This window comes from Diabrotica undecimpunctata, chromosome 4 (assembly GCF_040954645.1).
Source record: "Diabrotica undecimpunctata isolate CICGRU chromosome 4, icDiaUnde3, whole genome shotgun sequence".
Taxonomy (NCBI): Eukaryota; Metazoa; Arthropoda; class Insecta; order Coleoptera; family Chrysomelidae; genus Diabrotica; species Diabrotica undecimpunctata.
Window position 1 is genome coordinate 20836397 of NC_092806.1, and position 27007 is coordinate 20863403.

The following is a 27007-nucleotide window of genomic DNA, read 5'->3' on the forward strand; positions in this document are numbered from 1 at the left end:
TTTCAGCCTGCGGCTCTGTTTGCTCTATTCACTTGATCTTCCACTTCAGTTTCGAGCGTTCCGTAGCTAGATAATGTGATGCCTAGATACTTAAACTCCATCACGTTCTATTAAAAAGTCAGTGTTGTGGGATAAGAACATTACGATAAAGACAAAAAAGAGAATATATAATACCCTGACAAGAAGTATCCTGACATATAGGTCCGAAAACTGGACAATAAACAAGAGAAATAGAGGTAGAATAAGAGCAGTAGAAATGGAGTTCCTGGGGAGAAGCTGTAGACTTACAAAAAGAGACAGAATTGAAAACGCAGAGATTAAGCGGAGAATGGGAGTGCAATCAGACATAATCGACTATATAGAGGAGAAGAGACTATCCTGGTACGGCCACGTCAGAAGAGCGGACAGAGGACGCTGGATAAACAAAATCACAGAATGGAGCCCGATTGGAAGAAGAAAGAGAGGAAGACCCCGAAGGTCATTCAGAGATGAAATCGACGAGGCTATGGAGAAAAGAACCCTGCGAGATGGAGACTGGAATGACAGGGAAAATTGGAGAAAACGGTTGAGTAAAGGAAGACAGTGAAAACTGTGGAAATCCTTAGTAGTAGTAGTACGTTCTATTATCTGACATTTCAGCTCCAATTTACATTTTAGTAAATTTGCTGTCGTAACCATGCATTTTCTCTTTTTTGGGGAAATTAACTTAATTAATTAATGTTAAATTTTCTGACGGTTATATTAAATTGGTGCAGCATACGTTGTAAATCATCTTCACTTTAAGAGAGTAGTATTGCGTCGTCTGCATAGCAGATTATTTTAAGTTGTTTTTCTCCCATTTGGTATCCTTTTTTAGTTCTTATTTTTTTATTATTTCATCCCTATCAGGTTGAACAATAGAGGATTCAGGGAATCTCTTTGACCCGGTCAAATGCCTTTGTGAGGTCCACGAAGCATAGATATGCCGGTTTGTTGTATTCTAATGATTTCTCTTGCACTTGCCTCATTATAAATATAGCGTCGGTGCATGATCTTCCCGACCTAAAAGCTTGTTGTTCTTCTGCTAGTGATATAATTTCATTCAGTTGATTTGTTATCACTTTGGTTGTTAATTTTAGTGTTGTATTTAATAAATTAATTCCTCTTTAATTTTCCAGTTCCAATTTGTCTCCCTTTTTAAAGAGAAGTATTAAGATGCTTGATCTCCATTCTTGAGGAATTCTGTTTAATCTTCTTTAATACTGTCTACCAGCATTGTTCCAATTTTGTTTAGTTATACCCTTTAGTTTTTTCTCCTTTTTTATTTTTTACTTCTTTAACAAAGGGTGTTTGGGCATCCTCGTTTTCAACTTCCTGTTTTTTATATTCTTGTGCGTTATCTAACGGATTTCTGACAGACAGTATTAAAGAAGATTAAATAAAATAAAAAGTTAAATTTAGTGAAAATTGAGGAATTCTGTTTTGTTCTATTATTTTTTGGATTAGTTTTAATAGTTGTTTGGTCAGATCTGGTCCTCCGTACTTTAGACGTTCGTTCGGTATTCTGTCCTCTCCTTGTGATTTTCTATTTTTTAATTTCCTTAATGCTTTCTTTACCTCTTTCTCCTCAATATTTATTTCTTCGGTTGTCGTCACCTCTGGTGATGGTGGTTCATTATCGTCACCTTTAGCAAATAGGGATTGAAAATAGTCTACGCATGTTTCCTTCTGAATGTGTTTCGTTTTTATTAGTTCGTTCATGTCTTTTCTTTGTCCTGTGATCCTTCTCCATATTTCTTTTTGTGTTCCGTAGAAGTCGTGTTTCATCTGTTTTGAGAAACTCTGCCAGTGTTTCTTTTTTATTTGTCTAACTAAAGTATTTGTTTTATTTCTGATTCGTTTATAGTGGTTGTATGCCTGTTGTGTTTATTGTGTTCTGTATTGTAAAAAGGCTTTCGTCTTTTCTTCACATTTTGTCTTTACTTCCTCTTTAAACCATGGTGTTTTCCTTTTTGATATGTTAGTGTTCGTTACTTTCCTCTCTCCAAGTGATTCTGTTGCTGTGTTAATTATGTTATTTTTGAGGTTTTCCCAGCTTTCCTCGATATTATCGTTTTCTAATATTTCATTCCCAGTGATCTGCTCCGATATTCTTTTCCTGTAAAAGTATTACGTGGATTCCGTATTTAGTCCTTCGACTTTGATTTTATTCATAAATCCAACAGACAGCAACAGCAGCAACAACAAGAATTTTCATTTGATACCTCCCACTTTCCAAATTTTACAGCACTATATTGAAAACCATATTCACGATAGATACATTTTTCAAATTAGTATTTTAGAAAATGCATAATAATAAAGGTGATAAGATGTCAATCGGCGATTAGAACAAATATTCTATACAATTAAAGATGGTACTGAATAATAATGAGTTGAAAGCGAGTCCCCTAAGTGGAACGAAACTAGTATGTGCATTGGGGTGTGTAATAGATTACTGTGATAAAAAATTGTTTGTAAATATATATTAGCATAGTAAATATACCTGCAGGTGTATACGCTATTGCAAAACATTACTTTCATTAAGTTTAAATTACTAATCAAAGTTAAATGTTTAAAAGAAATTGTTTTTATAGCGTTGCCAAATATCCTTTCGGGCATTTATTCTTTTGCAAGATACGTATGGAGTATTATTTATAATACTATATAGACGCTGAATAATGAGAAAGTAAGAAATATTATTTTAATGAGCATCCTAAAAATCTCCCCAATTAAAAATGATGCAAACTCTTATTTACAGCATATCGATTGCATATTTAAGAATCAGAATTTGGAATCAGAAGTAGTAGTTCGTTTATTTGCTTTTCTCACAGTGGTTGTACTAATGTTAATCTTTTTTCTGTCTTATTTTGATACCCGAATTGTTATTGTATCAGGTTTTTATGGTAGGTCTGCTATTACTCTAATGCCTTACCTTATACCTAGTAGTATCGATTGTATTATTAAATAAAGAAAAATCATTTCATGATTGCAGTTCCCTTAATAGTTGTACTTAATATTCAGTGACCACGCGAAATCCACAGACTATGAAAATATATTCTTTAAGCATGCACTTCGTGGTTTTAAAAAAATTCAAGGTCTCTTTAATGCGTACGCTCCCAATTGATTCATTAGCAATACCCTACAATGCACTATTTTAACTTAGTTATTTTTGCAACGAGTTACTGTTTAACTCCAGGAAGTTCTTAGACGTAAAATTATAAAAGTATGTTAATTTAACAATATTAGGTTTTATGTACTAAAAGAGAGTGCCCCAAAGAATAGAAGAAAAAGTGTATCATATAAAAAATATGACATCGACAATCTCAAGAACACATGTACTGCTGATAATTTGTCGATATGACAACAAGGCTACTACAACTTCAAAACAGGATAATATACTAATGGAATGGGAAATAATTGAGAAAGCTGAAAGATGCGACTGAGAATCGACTAAATCAATTAAAAAAGAATAGAAAAATTATGGTTTGAAGAATAAGTACAGACAAAAATATTTAGATAACCTAAACATAAAAAATAAAAAGAGAACTTGGTGTGCAGGAATAAGAAAAGGGTGTATGGATAAAAAGCTCCAAGAAATCAGGGAATATCATATAAATGAGAATATAAGTACGTCGCCTAAGAGGCGAAAAGGAACAGTAAACGGCATCCAAGACCACAGAAAGGAGTTGGGGGGAGACAACAAATTATAGGAAATAAATAATAATTTATAGGAGGAACAGTTAGATGGATGGTAGGATCATTTATGATATCTGCTTAACCTATTATCGCACAGCATCCTCTTTTGATACAGATTCATTGGGGTGTACTTACGGAATCTTACTAGTTACTACTTGTACTTACTACTGGGTTGTAATAGGAAGAAAGTTGAAGGAATCGGGATACCATGTCTATTCTCAGACGACAGGTAGAAAAGGTATCTATATTTACGATGGAAGGTCACTTTTCTCTTCAGTTTTAAAATGTTTAGTTCTTCGTATTCATTTTGCTGTATTACTGAGGTATTTTAAGTCGTCGATTATACTTTTTCTAAAAAAATTCAGGCAGACGTCTTTTCATAAGTGGAAAGGGGCTCTCTGTAAGGAAAGTGGATGTTGCTACCTTTTCTTATTAAACCGCGGCAAAGAAACAGGATAAGAAAAGGTGCCATTATAAACAAGGGTAGTAATCAACATACTGTCAATAATAAATAAAAATCCCCATAACTATAAACTTTACTTCAATAGGTATAAAATGGGTTACGGAAATCTTTAAAGGAAAAACTTTTTTGTGCTATCGGCACAGTTCATGACAACGATGTCCAATAAAACTTTAAGTGAAATTCAAAAGGCCAAAAGGGCTGCGATTATTGTTTCGACGATAAAGATATTTTGGTCGTGCGACACAACGACAACAGGACTTTGTTCACAAATTTTGTACCCAAAATTACTAGATATTTAAAAAAATCCTGTACCTTAATCACTACTTATTGTGAATTATAATGTCTTAACCACTACTAAGTATATGGGATCAGAAGATCATCATCTCTTCACACAATCATTTGCTGGAAAAACACACCATTGCGGCAAGAGGCCAACAATGGTACTGGTGTCTATTTACAGCGATTGTGGACATATCAATTGTAAATTACCACAAATAGCCTTTATATAGTAAGACACACCCAGCCATAAAAGAGTTCATTGAAATTGGAAAGAATTAAAAGGGTTCTAAAAGGAAAACCATCAAGTTTATGCTTCGGTGTGACAATACTGCCTACTACCGTCTTATAATACCAGCTGCTATTGCTAGAGATAGGTTCAATCAAATAATTTAACTTGATATTTAGATAATTTTGAAACCAAGCAAGCAGAAAAATAATAAGATAAGCTGGCTTCAACTTGAGGTATATTTGGTATCTTTCATTTCTAGATGTCAAAAATTTCTAAACCCAGTTTAGTTTATATAAAGAGGAAATCTGATACACATGGAATAAAATATGGGCCCTTGGGGACTACACTACTTACTACTATTGTAAATATACAAATTTATCTAGATAATTTTGCCAAGAACAAATTTTTCTAATAAATTTATCCAACTTTTTTAATTTTTTTTAAGGCAAGAGTTGATTAAAAATTTTTTGTGTGTTAACAGATTGTTAAAGATTGACAAAACTGATAGGTATAGGGTGAATCTATTTGGTCCGAGTTACGATTTGTTTTATGAGGAGTTTTATTATTGTTGTGATGGGGAAAATTTAACTGAACAAGACGTTACTAAAGTAATGATTGATAAGAGGAGATTCCGATGTGGGGCTTGACTTTAGATGGACCATGAAATTATCTAGGTATGTGATGTGAAGGGATGTATATAATTATAAGTGAGGGATTGATTTATTTTGTGATTCTGGATAGTTTATAGAGGGGGAATAGAATTGTCTGATCTGAATTTATTTATTTAGTAACAAAGGAGTATGAAGAACATTAGGCATAGGGGTCAGAGGTGAAGTTTGTAATACTAGAAAGAAGCGGGGAATGATGAAAAAGTTAGATGCATTGAAAGAATGATTTGGAGTGGTCTGAGAAAGAAGACTTAACGACAAAAGGAGAGAAATTAGTGTAAATTTTGATGTAACAGTAGATGCTGAGGATGTAGGTCATGAGAATAGTTGGCGATATGAAGAGAAAGGAAGTCTTGATTGAATGAGACATGGCGACATGTATACTTGGTAATAATACACTGATGATGGACTTTTTAGTCCAAAAATGTTCTGTGATGTAGCCTGAATTATATATCTTTTATAAAGAGTTTTTAAATAAAACTTTTGTAAAAAAATTAATTTTATTATATTGATACAAATATTGATTTTACAAAGACTTAGCCAATATCCAGTTTAATTCTCTTTAAGGGTTTTTATTGAAGAATAAATTTATTATTTATTACCTCTTTTTCCGCCATAACCCAAATTTATTATTTTGGATTCTTCGTGGTTTAGCTTGCTATCAAGTTTCGCAATAAAGTCACTTATAACTACTGTTAAGCGGGATTGTATTCTTCCAGAGCTTTAGGTGTCTGCACAAAACGCATGAATATCTTATAATATCGTCGTATGCCGGTAAGTTTTAGCGATGCTCTTTTCATTTTTAATGTTACATATAGTCTATATATTCTGCAATTACCTTAATACCTTGCAAATTTTTTACACCTCTTATATGATTTATGATAAAGTCCAATTCGGATACTGTATTTTTTATTGCCTGCATAGAATAAGAGATGGCTGGACATAGAGTTTTGAAATATTATCCCTATTCAGTTATATAATAATTTTATGTATGAATTTTTTATATAAAGTTGAAAAGCAATATAACCATTTGTCATAATAATCACTAACGTTACGTGATAAAGTGACCTTCAGAATACGCATATTTTATCACTTGTAAACCAGAAGTTGCAGAAGATATGCAACTTATATAAGCACTTCACATGTCTCGACCATGTGTCTTTTAATTCAAACAACTCTTAGATTGGTCCAATTACCATATTTCTGTCGCAATAAAATTATAATAAAACTCTGTGCATTAACTGTTATGTAATTCAACTGGAAACTGTAACTATTCTAATGTTTGAGTGTTGGCAATGATAATGTCTTGCTTCTTGCTAATTAACCGACTTTAAAATCAATGTGTTATACAGTTCATATTGCTTTATGTGTTAATAATCGCGCAGCTGTTGAACCGCACCTTCGGTTCATTGTTAAAACATTTAATAGTAATTGCTGATGGAAGAAAACTTTACAAGCTTTGTCGGCTAAATAGACAATGGTTCATAAGATATATTGAATTTTAAATATTTTTTAAATAATTGTAGTAAGAAAATTTTAAATAATATTCTAATTGAGATACTATGGAAAAGTGAAAGTCTCTTCACACCTTAGTTTGCATTTGATCTTTCTCTTTTATTTGTTTACACTCAGAAAATTGGTACTATATCCCAATCAGTGTGATTATACATAGTTGTTTGTCTTTGGATACTAATGAGATTTTTTGAAACTTAAAACCTATGATTCTTTTGGTTTGATTTATTTAGCTAACCTGAAAACTTGGCGTGTATATTTCTTCATTATCACTTTTTAAGTGAGAAGAAAAAGACATCTCACAGCTGAAGAATTAGTTTTCAATAGCGGTAATACAACGGTAATACAGCGGTAATGCAACTGAGAGTGGTCAAACTATTAGAAGATATTCATGTAAAACTAATCTTTTTGCTTGATAACCATTAAAGTTTCTTGAATATTCGCCGAGAATGATTGAGGAGTTAGAAATTGAAGTAATGGACAATGGTTACAGATTTATTTACAGATGTGTTCCAATTTGCTCTCTACCCAGCCTCAGGACAACAGAGTTTAACAGTGTTATGGTATTCTTCTGCTTCTCCTTAGCATTCTATCGTAAATTTTTGGTCATGGGCTCATTCAACTCATTCCAACGATCTACGTCCAACGTATATCTTTGTAAGGTCTTATGTTGTATTTTGGCGTTCCAACGTTGGTCTTTCTGTTTATTTAGCACTGTGGCCTGCGAAGCTCCATTTGAGTTTTTGTTGTGATATCCTGAATTTTGTTTTTGACCTTGCCCAATCGTGTTACTCTTTATACATGACAGTCAGATACCTAACATTGCCCTTTAGTTGTGGCTAGTTTATTCACATTTGCCTTGGTTAGAGTTTAAGTTTGACGTCCAAATGTCATGATAAGAAAGATGCATTGGTTGAATACTTTGCTCCTCAAGTATTAAGGTATTTTGCGTTTTTTAAATATCCAACGGAGTTTTTCAAATCCTGCCCATGTCAGTCTTGCGCTTCTAGTGATTCCCGTACTTTGGTTCTCTTTGTAAAATTTCAAAATTTGGCCTAGGTAGATATATTTTTGGACTTCTATCTCATTATAATTTATAGTTAGGGACGTTTGTGTTTTTTATTGGTCTTGTTTCTATCATACTCATGTTTAGGCCGACGTATTTCAAGCTGTTTGCGAGTTCTTCCACTATAGTTTGTAGTTCCTCGAATGTGCCCGTTATTGTCACTATGTCGTCAGCGAATCAGATGGTTTAACTTGTTGCCATTAACTTTAATAAGCAAATCTGAGGTAGTTTATAATGGTGGGTGGACGATGTACGAGTTGATGGACAGTATACTTCGATTCAAATCCAGGAACGAATCAGTCAAGGTTGCGTGTTGTCTCCATTGCTGTTCAATGTATACTCAGAACAGATTTTTAGAGAGGTGTTGGAAGATCTTACAGAGGCAATCAAAGTAAACGATGTAAAGTCATTAACAATATCTGATATGCAGGTGACACTATACTTATAGCGTGGATAGCCTGCACGGTAGGTCGATCATGCCATAACAATGAGTGAAGTATACGGACTTAAATAGAACATTAAGAAGACGAAAAAGATGGTCATAAGTAAGTCGAAGAATCAACGTACGATTCTATGGGCGAATAATCAGGTACTTCAGCGAGTGTCAAAGTTCACATTAAAGAATTTACTTTATAGCAAAGATCTACGCTCACAACTCAAAAGACTCCTAATTCCATATTTACTCTGTTCTATAATACAAAGACGAGGCGTGGACCATTTTAAAAACCATGGAGAAAAGAATACAGTCATTCTAGACGTGGATAGAGTTACCGACGAAGAAGTACTTAGAAGAATGAATTGCGAATCTGACCTGCTAATACCAGTACAATATCGAAAACTACAATATTTTGCACACATTATGCAAAACGAACGAAAATATGTATTCTTTCAGGTTATACTCCAGGGAAAGATTGTGAACAAGAGAGGTCCAGGAAAAAGGATTTCCTGGCTTGCAAACCTACACAAGTAGTTTGGAGCAACATCAACGCAGCTATTCCGCAGCGCAGGAAATAGAGTTGTACTGCCGTGTGGTGGCCAACGTCCCGAACGGATAGGGAACTTTAAGAATATAAACGATTCGTGTTCATTGTAGTTGGCACAAAATGCTATCAGAGTTAGCAGCTCGCACGAGTATTGCTTAGGAAACACTTTAGGTACAGTTTTCTGATAAATTGTTCAATGAACATGGTGTAGATGTGTAGACTATAAACCATTTTGCATTTTACCTAAAAATTGGGCTGAAATTGAATTTTAAAAATGACTTCTGTAATGTAAATATTCATTGATCAATTTGACGTTTCTCGCAATTTTTGTTTGAAAAGGCGCATTGGATTCAAGGCTGAACTAGCTTGATCCATGCTTGATTCTTCCACAAATTGTATTGGACACTATGGGAAACTGAAAAATCCGTTCAAAATATTCACGTATCACAAGTCGATAGACACTTTTTAAAATAATCGCAAAATTATAGATGTATATACACATAACGCGAAAGTCTAAGAATATTTTAATAATTTGACATTCCAATGACAGAAACTTCATGACCATGTAAATTTGCTTGTACAATAATTGTTGATACAGACACTCACTTCTTATCAAAAAAAAAATTGTAAAACTAATAGCAATACGTGTTTTAGAATGTTTTTTATAAGGGACATATAAACAATAAATAATAAATATAAAATAATAAATAAATAATAAATAAACAAAACATAAAAATCGACATTTTTATGTTTTGTTTATTTTTAATTTTAGTCACTTTATACCATTCTTGCTTAGTAGGTGAGTTAAAGATATTGTCATTTTATCATGCAACGACAACATTTAACGTTGGACGAGATGAATAGAGCCGTGGGCCTCCTTGAAGCTGGTATGCGACAAACTCAAGTTGCTGACCAGCTGGGTGCCTCCCAAAGCGTCGTAAGTCGTTTGTGGCGTCGGTTTAGAGACACTGGGATTCCAGCCGAGCTACATCCAGGACATGGTCGCTCTACAACCGTCGCTCAAGACCGATATTTAATTTCAAATGCCAGAAGGCAGCCAAAAATCACAGCACCCGAGCTGGTTAATGAATTACAGCTTGCACATAATGTAACAATTAGCAGCAGTACTGTGAGGAATCACAGTACTGCTCACTCTATCTAGAGGCAATCGCGCTGCAAGATTAACCTGGTATCAAGAGTTTCAGAACTGGACTGGCAATGACTGGGCCACAGTTTTGTTTAGTGACGAGTCTAGATATGGATTTCATCCAGATTTTCGTCGGACAAGAGTTTGGAGACGACCCGGAAATGGAGAACGATTACGACATCTTCAAGAAGTATATGCATACAGAGGTGGTACATTAATGGTATGGGGCAGAATCATGAGTGACGGAAGAACTGACCTCATTTTCCCACGTGGCTTTCTCACAAGTTAGCAATATTTGGACACTATTCTTGAACCTGTTGTGCGCCCGTTTGCTGCTATTGCTGGAGAAAATTTTTACTTTATGCATGATAACGCTCGACCACATGTTGCGCATATTGTAACAAACTGGTTGGATAACGAGGGTATTGATGTATTGCCGTGGCCAGCACAATCACCGGACTTGAATCCCATTAAGCATATATGGGACATGCTCTAACGAAGAATTACTCCACATATGGGCAATATCTACAATGAGCTTCAATTAAAAGAGTTTCTGAGAGAACAATGGACACAACTACCTCAAGCAGACATTAACAATGTGATTCGGAGCATAAACAGTAGATGGAGAGCTGTGATAAACCAACGTGGTGGCCATACTTTTTTTGCTCCAATTTTCTGTTTTTTTCTGAAATTTATGGTTTTTGACATATTAAACAACAATTTAAACTACAAATTTTGTATTACTTTTTTTAAGTTGATTACAGATAAACAAAATACGTCTATTTAAAAAAATATCCCTAGACTTTTGCGTTGTATGTATATATATATATATATATATATATATATATATATATATATATATATATATATATCTATAATTTTTATTTCTAACGGTTAACGTTATTATTTTTATTTGTTAATCTTCTGTATCTGAAAAAAACATGCCATAGTAAAATTATTATCAATTCTTTGCAGTATATTACTAAATCTTAACCTTGCGTCATGGCAACAGGCAAGAAACGTATATTTTAGGAAATTGTTGTGACATTGAAACTATAAATGGTCAATGAATAGTTAAAAATAGAATACTTTTTAAATAAATATACCTAGTAAACAAGTATTCGGTAGTAAATGACTACAATAAGTCATCCGTAAATAAAAACTGTAAATAGCACTCTCCCATACAAATTACATTCTTGTTTGATTGAAAAATCAGATAATCATCTTGAGGTATTTTATCAGAGCCGGTTTTGGGGTTTAGCGCCCCGGACAAAACAAAATTTTGCGCCCCTTCAAACAAAAATATTCAAATTTACTGCAAAAAAATGGCTAAAAAGGGTAAAAAATCAAAATTACACAATAAAGAACTGTGTAAAAATTTATTTATTTAAAAAATAATAAAGAAGTAAACATTGCAATGTAAAAACTTCAAAAGAGAAAAAATACAAATGACCTTACATTAGCGAATTAACGTATGCTAAAAGCTCTGACTATTCACTATGGAAGGCTACTAAGAAACTGAGAAGACCCATCATGCACAACCCCCAAATAAGAAATACAGATGGTAGCTGGGCCAGAAACAATTCACAAAAGCTAAACGTTTTGCAGAACATATAAAAAACACATTCCAACTAAACGAAAGAAATGACCTTGAAAAACTGACTGATATTTACCAAGAACGAAATGGAAATTAAATTTGTTGCTCTTGAAGAAGTGCAAATCGCCTGGATTCGATCCACGAACAGAAGAAATATACTGATGATCAAAAAAAATTCAACACTTTATGTAAGGTTAATTATTTCAATCAAAATATTTCTTTCAAAGTCATCTGAAAATATATGTACGATAAAGTTTTTACCTCGCTATCTTTTTTTGAACTAAAGCTTTTTCTTTTTCTTTTCGCAAAAACAAAAAAGATAAGAAAGTTTATTTCTGTGTATTTAACTTTAGTTTAATTGTAATTTTTAGTAATGTTAGATTGTTTTTGATTTACTTAAAAATTTTAAATGCTAAGAGTGCTCCATTACTTTGAGTTTGCGGCAATTCATCGGCAATTTCGTCATTTAAGCTACTTTGAAAAAGGGCTCACTGTAGACATAAAAGAGGTCGGTTTTGGTTTACGGGACATTTCACAAAGAATTGAAACTAATCCATCAACGATGTTAGGAGTTTGAAGGAGGTGGTCCAATGATGGGACTTATCGACGTCGTGGAGGATCTAGACATTCAAGAACATTGCAAAGCCGTGATTTACGGCATCATAGACTTCCTGCTCCCAGAAATAGACCGGACAGTGTACATCAAATAAGAAATAATTTAGTTACAGCTACAGGAAGGGTAATCTTCAGAAGAACAGTTAATCAAAGATTATTTGGAATGGAAGTGAGAGCTTACCGTCCGCTTTTGGTGTTACCTTTGACATCAAAGCATAAGGCTTCGAATGGTGCAGAGCTCGCCAAAACTGGAATGGCCAATGGAATTTTGTCTGCTTCAGTGATGAATCTGGGTTGTGTTTCGGTGTCGTAGAATTTTACTGTCGTCATGGCAAGTGGTTGTATTTTTAAAGATGGATCACATACTATGATTTTATCTGACGGATATTCTCAAGTTAAAGTTCATTTCATGTAATCGAATGAACTATTCTACGAATGAATAGTAATGAAAGTCGTTCCAGGAACGCAACTCAGCAATATTGGTAGTATCATTTTAAAGTCGTCTACTTTAAAATGTATAATATATGTCTGAATTGTCAATATAAATGAGTCAGATAAAATTAAATTATTAAAAGAGTTTTTCACCAAGTAACAAAAAACAAAATTTGTTTAAGTTTCTATTATGAGAACGATTGAAGAAGTGGAAATTGAAACGTCAATAAACTTATTTTCACTGGGTTATCCGCATTGAAATAGTATATACAATAGTAGACGAAAGGGAACCTCATCAGTTTGGTTTCAGTAAAAGTCATTCAATCTTGGATCAAATATATGGAATAATTAATTTAGTAGAAATAAAGAAGAAATCACTAGAGTATAATAGACCAGCATTTCTGTGTCTGATTGACCTAAAGAAAGCGTTTGACAGAGTAAGACACAAAAATGTAATCCGTCTTCTGTATGATAGAGAAGTTCCTATAAATATTATAAAAACTATCGATAACATCTACCAAAACAACAAAATGGAAGTCAGAATAGATGGACAACTTACAGAACCTATAGAAATGGGCAACGAAATAATACAAGGGGATTCATTGAGCCCAATGCTCTTCAACTTGATCATGGATAGAATCATTAAAACCGTTAACAAAGGAAGAGGATACAAAATTGGAAACAAAGAAATCAAAATACTCTGTTACGCAGACGACGCAATATTGATAGCCCAAGATGAAGATAGTCTGCAAAGACTGGTCCACAGATTTAACATAAGATCAAAAGAATTTAATATGACTATCTCAACTCAGAAAACTAAAACAATAGTAGTCAGCAAAGAACCAACCAGATATAAAATAGAAATTGATGGCATTAATATTGAACAAGTAATGGAAATAAAATACCTGGGAATTACACTGTCTAGCTATGGAGACCTGGACAAAGAAGTGAGAGATCAAGTGCAAATAGCAAATAGACTGGCAGGATGCCTTAATAACACTATATGGCGAAACAGACACATTGACACTGAGATGAAGTCAAGAATTTATAAAACCAGTGTAAGACCAATAATGACATACGCCTCAGAAACAAGACCCGACACTGCCACAACGCAAAAGCTACTGGAAACGTTAGAAATGAGTGTACTGAGAAGAATTACAGGAAATACGCTGAGAGATCGAAAGAGAAGTGAAAACATTAGAAGATAATGTAACGTAAAGTGTATAAATGAATGGACACAAAATAGAAAAAAAGAATGGAATAACCACATAAGCAGAATGGAGGAGACCCGTGTCGTCAAAATAGCAAGAGATAAGTCACCAATCGGCAACCAGAAGAAGTATCGGACGACCGCGCAAAAGAAGTACTCGCATAAAAATAGAACGGGGGGTTAGACAAGGAGACCCAATGTCACCTAAACTTTTTAATACGGTGCTAGAACATGCTTTTAAGAATTTGGATTGGATGACAAAGGGAATAAAAATAGATGGAGAATATCTAAACAACTTACGTTTCGCCGATGATATAATTATAATAGCTGAAGATCTAGGTATGGCAAGAGAGATGGTATAGGAACTCGTTGTGGCTACAGAAAGTGTAGGTTTAAATATAAATATCTCGAAAACAAAAATCATGACCAATTTGGTACCCAACCAGAACATCAGTATTGGTGGAAAAGAAATAGAACTCGTAGATAGATATAAATACCTGGGACATGAAATTATGATTGGCAGGGATAACCAGACTCATTAACTGATGAGAAGAATCGGCCTTGGGTGGGCAGCATTTGGAAAACTGAGAGAAACTTTTAAAAGTGAGCTGCCCACATGCCTAAAGAGAACGGTATTTGATCAGTGCGTCCTCCCAGTCTTGACGTACGGAGCAGAAACACTTACCTTAACAAAAGCAGCAGCTACCAAACTGAGAGTCACGCAGAGAAGAATGGAGCGGTCCATGTTAGGAATAACTCTGCGAGACAGAATAACCAACGAAGACATCAGGAGAAGAACCGGAGTGACTGACATCATCGAGAAGATAGCCAGACTAAAATGGAGATGGGCAGGACACATAGCCAGAATGACAGATGGGCGATGGACAAAGAGGTTATTGGAATGGAGGCCAAGGGAAGACAAGAGAAGCGTCGGTCGACCACCTACAAGATGGACTGACGATTTAAGAATACTCGATAAAAACTGGATGAGAGCGGCGCAAGATAGACGGGGTTGGAAACATGAGGAAGAGGCCTATGTTCAGCAGTGGACTCTTGAGGCTGGATGATGATGATGATGATGCGCAAAAGAAGGAGTGACAAGCTTTCATAGAGGTATTAATCCGCCAATGAACAAGCAAAATTGCTTATAAACAGAAAGAAGAAGAAATAAGGAAGGAAAAACAGTTTGTTCTGCCATCTTTTTGGATGCTGCTCAAGTTTTGGATAGAGTATATTAAGGGCCTCATTCAATTAACTAAAAAGAGTACTACCAAAACCCCCCCCCCCCCCTGGGTGCGCCACTGACCAAAACAATACTCTAAATTATTGGAATCTTAATTTTAAATAGATTCCAACAGGAGGCTAACTGAATCACAAAGAAGTTTAATCTGCTTGTTTTTCTAGTATTGAGTTATTTTTTCCTTTTCTTTAATAAGTTTTTTACTACAGGCCTTCCTTTTGTGGTCCATTTCTTAAGCAGTCTATACCGGAAGTTAAAGTCAGCAACAATCAAACTGTGGTCCAAATATAATAAAGTATTTGTATGTGTCTGTAATCTATCACTTATTCTTATCTATACTTTATAAATTAAAACCGAAAATAACAATAAATAGTAAAATACTGCAGAAAACGGTACCCCACAAGGCTCAGTACTTAGTCCTACCCTATTCCTAGTCGCCATAAACAACATATTAAACAAATTACATAAACCTCTCAAAGCTCGCCTATATGCCGACGATTTAGTGGTGTACATTAAAGGAGCACAAAAAGAATCTATGTGCAGAATAGTACAGACAATTTTAACTGGTAGGGTGTTTACAAAAAAATCATCCATTACACCAGTCCTTTATCTTCACAACAGTATCATTCCCTTCCAAAACTCCGTGAAATTCCTTGGTATGTGGCTGGATCAAAAACTTTCCCGGAAAAAGCACATACAACACTTGGCGCTAACATGCAACAAAATACTCAATTTGCTTAAAACAGTATCAAATCGTTTCTGGGGTTCCGACTTCTCTATACTACCCCTTCTGTATAAAACACGAATTAGATCCAAACTCGATTACGGTTCAATTGTTTATGCCTCCGCAACCAAGAGTACCCTAAAGCCGTTGGATACAATCCAGAATGCTGCACTTCGGATCGTTCTCGGAGCTTTTCACACTTCACCCATAGAAAGCTTATATTCCGAAACTGGAGAACCATCATTGCAGTATAGGTGGGCACTTTTAACTCTTTCACACGCTTCTTCTGTATCTGCTAATAAGGATCATCCACTCTTCGAAAGTACTTTTTCTAAAAATAATCTTGATTTTCTCTTTAATAAACCTCGTACTGGAAAACCTTATTACACACGAGTAAGATCAATCCTGAATAATTTTGACACAACAATGCCAGATGTATTTCACTATACCATCCAACACACGACTCCATAGTTAATAAGCATCCCAAATTGCAACACATCTCTAATAGAGTTCTCCAAAAAATGCAATAACAACATACTAATCAAAAACAAACTAAACGAGATTCTTGAACGAGACTACCTTAACTGCACGAACATCTTTACCGATGCCTCTAAATCTAATGATGGCATTGGTTCTGCATTTGTTACTTTAACGTCTACTTTTAAATTTAAACTACCTAGGCCTAGCTCAAGTGTTTTCACCTCGGAACTGTTTGCTTTACCGTGCCCTAAAACATGCAAACCTCTCAAGAACTTCAAAACCTCTGTTTCTCACCTACTTGCTCAGCTCTCCTCTTGCAATACAGCATCTGTATCCTAAACAGCCCTTGGAGCAACTAATAAAAATTGAACTACAAATCGCCCAAGAGAACCACATAACTCCTAAATTTATATGGATACCATCGCATATAGGAATTATCGGCAATGAAGAGGCAGACAGTAGTACTCGTGATGCAGCAACAAGTGCGGAATCTGAATTATTGCGTGAGAGTATATGTAAAGATCTCAAAACGTTTTTTAAACAAAAAGTGATTGGTCAGTGGCAGCGCGAATGGTTTCTATCGCAATCTTAATTAAGATCGCTAAAACCAGATACACGACAGTGGAAAACTAGAGCTAGGGCACGGTTTATTCAAACGGTTCTAACGCGCCTACGTGTAGTCAGTAGGACACACTAAGATCACACACTCTTATTTACTTTCGGCCAGTGGACGCCCCCTGTGCGACCTATATGCTACGCCTCTTTTCGTCGTCCATTTGTTAATTGAGTGTCCAAAATTCCATAGAAAACGTTCAATAAACAATATACCAAATACTCTACCAGATTTATTAGGAGAAAACTGTCACGTAAAAAACTTATTAAATTATCTAAAATCAATCAATATTTTGTATCAGATTTAAAATTTTTGTTTACTGAGTAACGCCGCTAATAACCTGTTGGTGGATGCGGCAAAAAAAATAAATAAATAGTAAAAATTAAAGATAATGCCCTACTCCTGTCTAACAATTTATAAATTCAACTAGATACTACAAAAAATGTACAGGACAAGCCTTCAAAATGTTCACGTCCAATAAATTCTTCGTGAATCATAAGGTTGTAACCTTTTTACAAATTGTGTAGAATTAAATCTAAAAATAAAAAGGAAGTACTTAAAAATCAATTAGTAACAAACCAGTTCCGTCTTCTGTACACTAACGAATTAAAATAATACAGTACTCCAGGTGGGATGATACTATTAGTACCGCCTTTATTTTAAATATCCTCTATCAGTACCAAGTTAGCAATAATATAAAACCAACATAAATTTGTTATATTAAACAACTAGTAGTCACACTACTGCTCCAGAATTGTGACATACTAATAAATCATTTTAAACAAATATTATATTTCCAACTTTTTTTTTATTACTTGGCCCATACTGTGTTTTCTACAGACTCATGATGCATTTTTAGAATTCCTGTTTGAAGATTTGATAACACTCTTAGGCGTAGTACCTAAAAAACTTTCATTCTCTTTATCTCCTTTTATCACCTGTTGACGTATCCCCTTCTACATAGAATCGAAGTAACGTTGAATAAGGCTTTATATAAAGAATTGGAGTGCGATAATATTCATTAATATAGGATGACCATTTAAAAAGACCACAAATAAAAGATTTTATAACAAAAAATACGTCGATTAAGAAAATATATTTCACGTAGAATCAATTCAATGGTTTATAGTTTGGAATTTATCATAAAAATGTTTTTGCTTCAATATCGTAAACCACATTTGGTTGTAAAGTGTCGCAGGAACCAAAAATCCAGTTAAAAATCCCATCAATAATGCTCTGAAATTATAATAAAAACAGGACTTAAAAATCTCTTATGTAAATAAAAAATAATAAAATTATATCACTCCATTTTTTATCTGATATATTTAAATAATAATGAACTTATCGATTATTCAACCATGAAAAAAAGATGTTAATGATCTATAAAGAAAAGAAATAAATTACAAATATGCTAATGTTTATGGGACTGGCTGTAACGTACAATGAAAGTCCTCGACATAGGTGTCTCATAGGAATTAGATCATAAACCTTTTTAAAAGTAGGCGCTTGTTGTCCTTCACGGTCAAAACCGATGTAAGCAGTTGTTTTGATACTGAGAAATGTGTAAAATAATATGCGCTGAAGTATTCTATTAGTTTGGAAAAGGTTTGCCACAAGTCCACAAGTGTATGTTGTGGTTAGAGTAAACTCAAGTGCTGTATGGAAAATGTCGATATATGACCATATCTTGACGAATTCTGTAAGAAAGTAAATAACTGTATAGGGATACTTTAGAATATCTTAAAGACATTATTATTTTCTAAACAGTTTTTAGATTTCGGTATTGATTTTTGTAATATTAACAGGATATGGAATTGTGAAATTTGGTTGAGTTTACCGAAAGTACAAGCTGATTATAGCCGCAAATGTCAAACATGGAACACAAAATTTCGGTATAACAGATGTTTGCAATTAATCTCGAAAGAGACAAATATCTACTCGTTATTGCTTTATATAAATTAAAAATTGCAGAATTCATAAAACAGTATAATCAAAATGTACTTTTTAAAAGCTTTATCTCTTTATATTTGAAACGTACCACCAAAGAATATAGACGCTTATAGACGCATATAAGCGTCTATATTCTTTGGTACCACATATGCATTATAAAAACATGTCAACACTGCCAAACCGAAATATTTTTGACATTTGCGGCTACATTCAGCTTGTACTTTCGGTAAACTCAACCTGAAATTTAATGATTTTTTATCAGCCTTAACCTTTTTGTAAGAAAATATCTACTCCTGCAACTGTATTATGCATTCAACTAATCACTAATAAGCATTAACATATCTACTTTGAATGTTTGTATGTATTTGGCCATTAAATATATTTTTATATATCAGATGTTGATGTTAATATGCAGCACGTATCTACCAGACCCCATACTCCAGTATATTCACATACAGCTGCAATGCAAACCCCCTAAGGAAGATGATAAAATTTATTTAAATAAATTGTTGTACAACGAGAATCAATTTTTAACTATACGTAAATTATTCTGTTACAAAGCTCTTATGCATACATGAAAAAGGATAATATTAAACATTAGCAATCATGCGCATCAAGCTAGGTATACAAGGAATAATGCAATTTTACCTAAATGTAATAAATTCATACTCCAAGGATATGTTGGTTACATAGGGTCCAAATTATATAATTGTCTACCGGAGAATTTAAAACAAATTAAAAATTATAAAAAACAATTTCTTTTCCTTTCTCTTTTTCTTTCAAATTCTTCTTTTAGTATATGATTTTAGGTCCTTACAAATTTGAATTTTATAGGTGATTTCAGGTGATGCTGTAGCAAGTTTAGCATAGTGATCTGCAGTTTCATTGCCTTCTATACCAATATGAGATGGCAGCCAAATTATGGTAACTGTTATGTTTTGGGACAAGATATAAGAAAAGCTTGCAATATACTAAATAATTCGCCAGGATGAACCCTGCTGACGGCTGGTATAAGTTATGACTTAATTAGTGAATGAGAGGTTGTAACAGAGCAGCCTACTCCTGTGTCATTTTTTGAGGCATCCGTGTATAATATTAGGTCGTATTTATTTGTATTTATGATGTCTTTAAATGCATTTATAATGATCTCTTTCGGATGTTTATTTTTATCGAAGTTGGTGAGCGAGGTGTTAAATTTGGGCGTGGACATGATCCAAGGAGGAGATGGAGGGGGATAAAGAGGAAGGGTATGTGTAAGAGAGATATCATTAAGTGTCTGTGCTAAAATTAGTGGAATAGGTTTTATTGGTGGTAAGGAATTGGTATTGTGTAAATTATACGTGGACATTACAAATAAGGGATGCACTGGATTAGAAGGGTTAGCTGATACCGATGCTGCATAAGAGAGTAGCAGTTGTTTTCGTCTTATACAAAGAGGAGGTTCGTTAGCTTCGCAATAAAGATTATCTACAGGACTAGATCGAAAAGCGCCAATACACAGATGAAGGGCTGTGTTGTGAATTGAGTTTAGAAGGTTAATATATGTTTTGGAGGCAGGCATATATATATATATATATATATATATATATATATATATATATATATATATATATATATATATATATATATGACAACCATAATCTAGCTTGGAGCGTATTAGTGATCTGTATGTTTTAAGAAGTGAGTTTTCGTCAGATCCCCAATAATTATGTGATAGAGTTTTTATTATGTTTAGTCTTATGTACGTTTCTCCTTTTATTGCAAATATATGTTGCTTCCAAGTTAGTCGTGAGTCAAACGTTAATCCGAGAATTTTGCATTGTTTAACAACAGGAAGAGAGACATTGTTAATCAAAATAAGTGGAGATGGAGAAAGGGGACGTCTACTAAAGTTTATAATTTTAGATTTTACATAGGATAAAGATAACCCCATGTCACTAGTTTTTTTAAAAAAGTGTGTCAACAGCAGTTTGAATAAGCTTCGAGGTGGTAGAAGAGTTTTGTCCATGAGAGTAAATTCCTAGATCATCAGATAAGAACAAATACTACACTTTGATCTTAGCCAGAGGCCGAGAAGCGATGAAAAGTATTTCTTTGTTTGTATATATTTTTTAAAGTTTCAATCACAAGGGGTACTTCTTTTATGGTAGCTCTACTTCAGTGAGTTTTTATGTTTATTTAGTATTTAGTGTGCTTATTTCTTGCAAATCTATATTATAATGTAAGCTTCCTAAAAAAACATTATTAGTATTAATTACAATAAATTTCTAATATTATTATTGTGTTTGATTACAACTTTTTACCCTTTCCTACTATAAATTTGATATGTCCAGGTTAATTGAATTTAGTACAGTACAACCAGAAGTTTCAGAAACCCCAGATGCACAGAAAGAAATCTAAGGGGTATACAGTCATTTTAGCCGTAGCTGCAGAGTTTCCACGTGCAGCGAAAATATCGTGGAGTTGGAGTTCAATAGATATTCACATTCAGAGAAATTTCTCAAACGAAAACAAAAAAAAAGTCAGCAACCTAAGACAAAGTTAATAGAAATTTCAAAAATATAATTCTGTATTGATAAGTAACAAGGTCTTGGGTCAAAAATATCGATTTTGACAAGTTTTTTAGTACCTTAAAAAAATCCATAAAAAGTAATAGAAATCGACTAATTTTTATCTCTATTTTGAAATTCAATCGCTTTTTATTGGTTTTTTAACGAACTAAAATACTTTTAGCACGTTAATTTGGTTGTTAAAAAAAACAAAATCGATATTTTTGACTTAAGACGTTACTTACCAGTATAGAATTGATATATGGGTTATATTAAATTTAACAAAAAAAAAATACAATTCTTATAAAACAGATCTACTTAAGAAACACTAGTTTTAATAATTACTTTGTTTCTCAGTGTAACTATAATTTTACTACTGTTTTGAATGACTCCCTTATTACTTTTCTTAGTGTACTATAGTGTATTTTTATGTATGAGAGAGTAATAAAACAATAAATTATGTATGCAAATCCCTAAACTGTTGATACGGGTGACCCAATGAAAAACAGATATTTGTCAACAAGTTTACAGAAGTATATAGGAAAACAATTTTAAATTGACTATGACCACCAGGTATAAAGGTTGGAGCAGAATAGAATACAATAGTTGTGAGCTAATACTAATCCCTAAATAAGGTTGCCAGTGTCGGAGTGATGGAGGTTAACAGGTACTAATGAATTTGCAAGAAATGTAAGATGTTTATTTTATTGGTTATATATAACCAATAAAAGTTTAATAAGTACCTACCTATTTGCAAAATAAAGTTTAATTCTTTAGATAAAATAAAACGTTTTATTTTATCTGAAATGAGTGCATTCCACGAAGTAAGGGTTTCAACAATCAAACATTTAATTCTTTAATTCCAGGAATCTACGACAGTAATTGACTAGATAATTACCTTCTAAACTTATTCCACAGAAAATGTGATAGTGGGTTTTTCCATTTTGTAGGAAGGTCCAAGTGGCGTATTCAAAATTCTTAACAGTTCACTAAAAGTAGGTACTTCAGTTGCAAGGTGCAGTTTATTGTGTATACTAGTGTTATGGAAAATTTGGAAGTGGCGTGTAAACGCCGAAAAATTGGTCCTTTAACAGTTAATGAAAAAACATTAATATTTAATTGTTTTAAATCATTTACAGACAAACGTTTATGTGAAAGTGTTGATGAGACCGTTGAGTTAGTTAGCAGTACACTTGGTGTTGGGAAATCTACGATTTACAGAGTTATTAAAGAAGAGAAATGTGGTAGTTTTCAAATGCCACGTAATGCTCCAGGGAAACCAAAATTTCAAATAGAATATCATTTTAAAGAAGGACTTCGACGGAAAGTGCATGAATTCTTCTTTAGACAAGAATTTCCAACATTGGATAAAGTTCTTGTCTCAGTTCGAGATGATAAGGATTACCCAGAAATGAGTCGAAGTACGTTATGGAAACTTTTAAAAGAAATAGGCTTCCGCTGGAAAAAGAATCCCAGAAAGTCTATTTTATTAGAAAGAAGCGATATTGTCATATGGAGAAGACATTTTCTAAGAACCATAAAGGAAATGAGAAACCAAAAAAGAAAAATATTTTATCTTGATGAAACATGGATCAACGAGGGTCATACACCAAATAAATTTTGGCAGGATGAAACTGTTACAAGTCAAAGGCACGCTTTTTGTAAATAACTTATCTACTGGTTTAAACCCACCATCAGGAAAGGGACGCAGGCTGATAATAGTACACATTGGCAGTTCAGACGGTTTTGTTGAAGGTGGTTTATTAACTTTTAAATCAACTCGTACCGGTGACTACCATGAAGACATGAACGCTGATGTCTTTCAAGAATGGTTCGAACAAATGATAGATCTTCTTCCTAAGAACTGTGTAATAGTAATGGATAATGCAAGTTATCACTCCAGACTTATAGAAGGACTGCCCACAACCAAGTGGTTAAAAAAAGACTTGCAGAATTGGCTGAGTTCAAAAAATATTACGTACCATCCCGGATCTATAAGAAAGGAACTTTATTCGTTGTGTGCCCTTCATAAAGAAAAATTTAAAAAATACGAAATTGATGAAATTGCCAAAAATCGTGGAATGACAGTACTTAGATCCCCACCATATCATTGTGAATTAAACCCGATTGAACTGGTATGGGCACAGATAAAGAGTGAAGTTTCAAGAAAAAATACCACTTTTAAAATTCATGATGTTAAACAGTTGTTTTTGGAGGCCGTAAATAATGTAAAACCTGAAAACTGGGAAAAGGCAGTAAATCACACTATTAAAGAAGAGGAAAAAATGTGGAAGCTGGAGAATATTACTGATAAAATGATCGAGCCAGTTATTATAAATCTTGGTTCTGAAAGTTCATCTTCTGAATCTGATTTGGATTTGTAACAAGTAGCTGTAAGTTTTATATTAATATTTTTATTCATCTATTTAACATACCTTAGACGGTTTTAAAAACTCTTTTTCTCTTTTGTAATTTTTAAAAATTAAAAAAAATGTGAATTTTTTAAAACCCTTTTTAATGTAGGCCAGTCAGTTCTAATATAGTGTGTGATAAAAGAGGTCACTTTTGTTTACATACACATAACACTTTATAACACTGACATAATTCATTTATTTTTTACAAATTATTCAAAGTAATTTTTCAATTAATCTTGAGCACGCCCATGGAGTGGTCGGAGCTACCAGTTAAAATTATGCTAATTACTCTCTCGTTCATAAAAATAAACTATAAGTAGTAGAACTGCCCGGTTAAGGCAACAACGGTACCGACAAAGCTTTCGCTTCTTGTTGGGTGGTGTATTCTGTGATGATAATTAGGTTATAATCTTGACATTGACAACTCCCAAACCACTTCCACCGAATTTCCCGTTTTGAATATTCTTCTCATCAGCCTTCATCACAGTTTTTGGTCTTCATCGATTATATTCTGATTCAAATGTAAACGGAATTAATTATTACTTAGGGATGACCAAAGGCAGATTTAGGGAAGAAACTAAATCATTAATATAAAACAGAATATAAAAATTGTTAGAAGTTAGACCGAAACTCAATAATGGATGCCTCAATATTAATAACATTAAGGAGTAGGAAAATTAGAAATTATAATCGATTCTTTATCTGGTAATTGCACAATATTTTATAGCCTCAATGCAGAGGTATTAACATTAATTTTCAAAAATAGCCAACCATTATTAAAAATATTGTAATTCAGCATTGATCGTATCTTAACTTAAAGTATCATATTAGACCAACGTAGAAATTATACTTGGAAAATGTAATGCATTATCAATTAGCAACGCTGAATTACTTTGTATTTTCTCTCCGAAGTGTGTTATAAGAAGACGTTGATCTACATTCATAATTACATAATTTCTATAATCTCGCACCGACGTCCGTATAAATTAAAAAATAGAAAACTATGGGGGTCGTTTAATCTAAATGTGTATTCGGAAGAATGATTATTAGTATTTCCGGTTAAATTGATCGATGAATTGAGTAACTTTTAGATTTAATTAATTTTAAAAGTACTAGTATTCTTTTAATTCTTCTTGATAATAGGAATTTATGCAGGCTTTCACACTGCGATCTGTTTCATTCTTTTTTTAATCCATTGTAATTTGAATAGGGCACCTAAAAATGCATCACTAAATCCTAAAAGTGGTTTGGTTTTGTTATAATTAAAATAATTTATTTATATGCCAGTCTTTGGAGACGAAAATACCACTCAACTTCTAAAAATTATATAAACAAGCTAAACTTTGCTCAGAATGTTAATTTTGGAACCTCAAAACATATACAAAAAAGGTTTACTACTCCTACCCCGGCGGAAAAAATCAATTTATCAAGAATCTATACGTCTTAGAAAAAATATTTTAAATAAAACATGTAGCTGAGATAATTTTGAACAAAATTGTTTATTAGCACTTTTTTTTTGTAAAATAAACCGTTCTCTCAGAAACAATGCTTGAAACAACCCTCGAATGTCAGTTACGCCCCCGAAATCAATTTTAAATAAAATTTGTATCAATTCGACGGTAAAACTTCACTATCTTTTGATCGGAGTGTCTTATGAGCAAAAATCAAAAAACGTCTTAAAGGTGAAGTGTGCAAATTTTTAATGAAATTTTGTCGAAATTGAAATATATGCTAATTACAAAAAGGCCACAAAATATACACCACATATTGACAATTCATGGTAACGTGATAGAACGAGTAGAAGAATATCAGTACTTGGAAACTTTGATCAATGAAACCAATGATCACACTGCAGAAATAAACAGGCGAATAGAGATTGCCAGATCAGCATTTGTACGAATGAAGCCACTCCTCACGTGCAGTAATCTTAATTTGGAAAGCAGACTACGTACCATTCGATGTTATATATTTTTAATATTTTTATATGGAGTTTTATTTGAAATATGGGCTAAGAAATGGAAGTTTCCGTTCGGTGGTTGCTGGAATAACGAATTGAACACTTGGTCTGGAGTAGCTTCTGCGTTTTCTACAGTATGCATAACATTAGTCATAGCTTCTGGAGAAGTTTCATATTGAGCTTCATCAGAAGTTACCTCGGACTTGCTATCCAATTTTGGACATAGGTCTCCTCTTCCTTCTTCCACGTCTCTCTATTGTAGACAGTTTGTAACCACTTCGGGCCTGCGTGTTTCTTCAAGTTATCTGACCATCGCATTTGTGTTAATTCTTAGTTGCTGCAATCTGTTTTTATCTGAAGGTACCATCTTTAAGGTATTTTCCACGTCCTCCGTTTCTTCCTCTACTAACCAGAAGACTTCTTCAGGAGTTAGACCCAAGTCACTTTTTTCCTCAGTTAAGGCGCTTATATAATATTTGGCAACACAATGGTGTATGAAGGAGTTACTGAAATAGTACTGGTAACTCCAATAATTTCCTTTGCATCCATTTTAGCAAACATCTCTTGCACTCCCATTTCGACAACCTCCATTTTATTTCGTTCGATTAGGTGACTAATTGTTACATTCTTTGTATAAGTTTTCCCCTGTTTTTCTCGTTCTATTCGTTTCTCTAAGACAGCTTTCTGTAACACAGGTTCAACTCCAGCTGGTGTTTCTATAGTTTCTGGTGGAGTTTTTACATTTTGTTTTGCTTTAGCTGATACTTTCGATAACGGTTTGAGGATTAACTTTCTGAACAAACGAAAGGGCTTTTTCTTATCATTTGTTTGGATCTTAAAAGCTTAGGAGCTCTTTCTTGATATGAAGGTACAGGCCTTTGTGGTATCTTTGTTTGATCACTTCTATGCGAAACTTGTTGTTCTGAAGGTTCTACAAATCTTGAATCAGTTCTACGAGGTGAAGACGGAGCACTTCTTGGTATTCCACCAGGTTTAATCGGAGTAGCTCTTGTTCTCGATCCATTTCAAGCGTTGGCTATTTTGCTTGAGAAGGTTTGTTCAGAAACTCCATCCTCAAACCGTTATCGAAAGTATGAGCTAAAGCAAATCAAAATGTAAAAGTCACACCAGAAACTATAAAAACACCAACTAGAGTTAAACCTGT

At 33.6% G+C, this 27007-nt stretch overlaps 1 protein-coding gene and 1 non-coding gene across 3 annotated transcripts in view; both read right to left on the reverse strand.

The window, feature by feature from the left end:
* Positions 1-27007, reverse strand: part of uif (sushi, von Willebrand factor type A, EGF and pentraxin domain-containing protein uif) — a 175026-nt gene that overhangs the window by 71201 nt on the left and 76818 nt on the right. The gene's annotated exons all lie outside the window — the stretch shown is intronic.
* On the reverse strand, positions 20818-21003 carry LOC140440406 (U2 spliceosomal RNA). Its single transcript, XR_011950822.1, has one exon. It is a non-coding gene; the product is annotated as a U2 spliceosomal RNA (small nuclear RNA).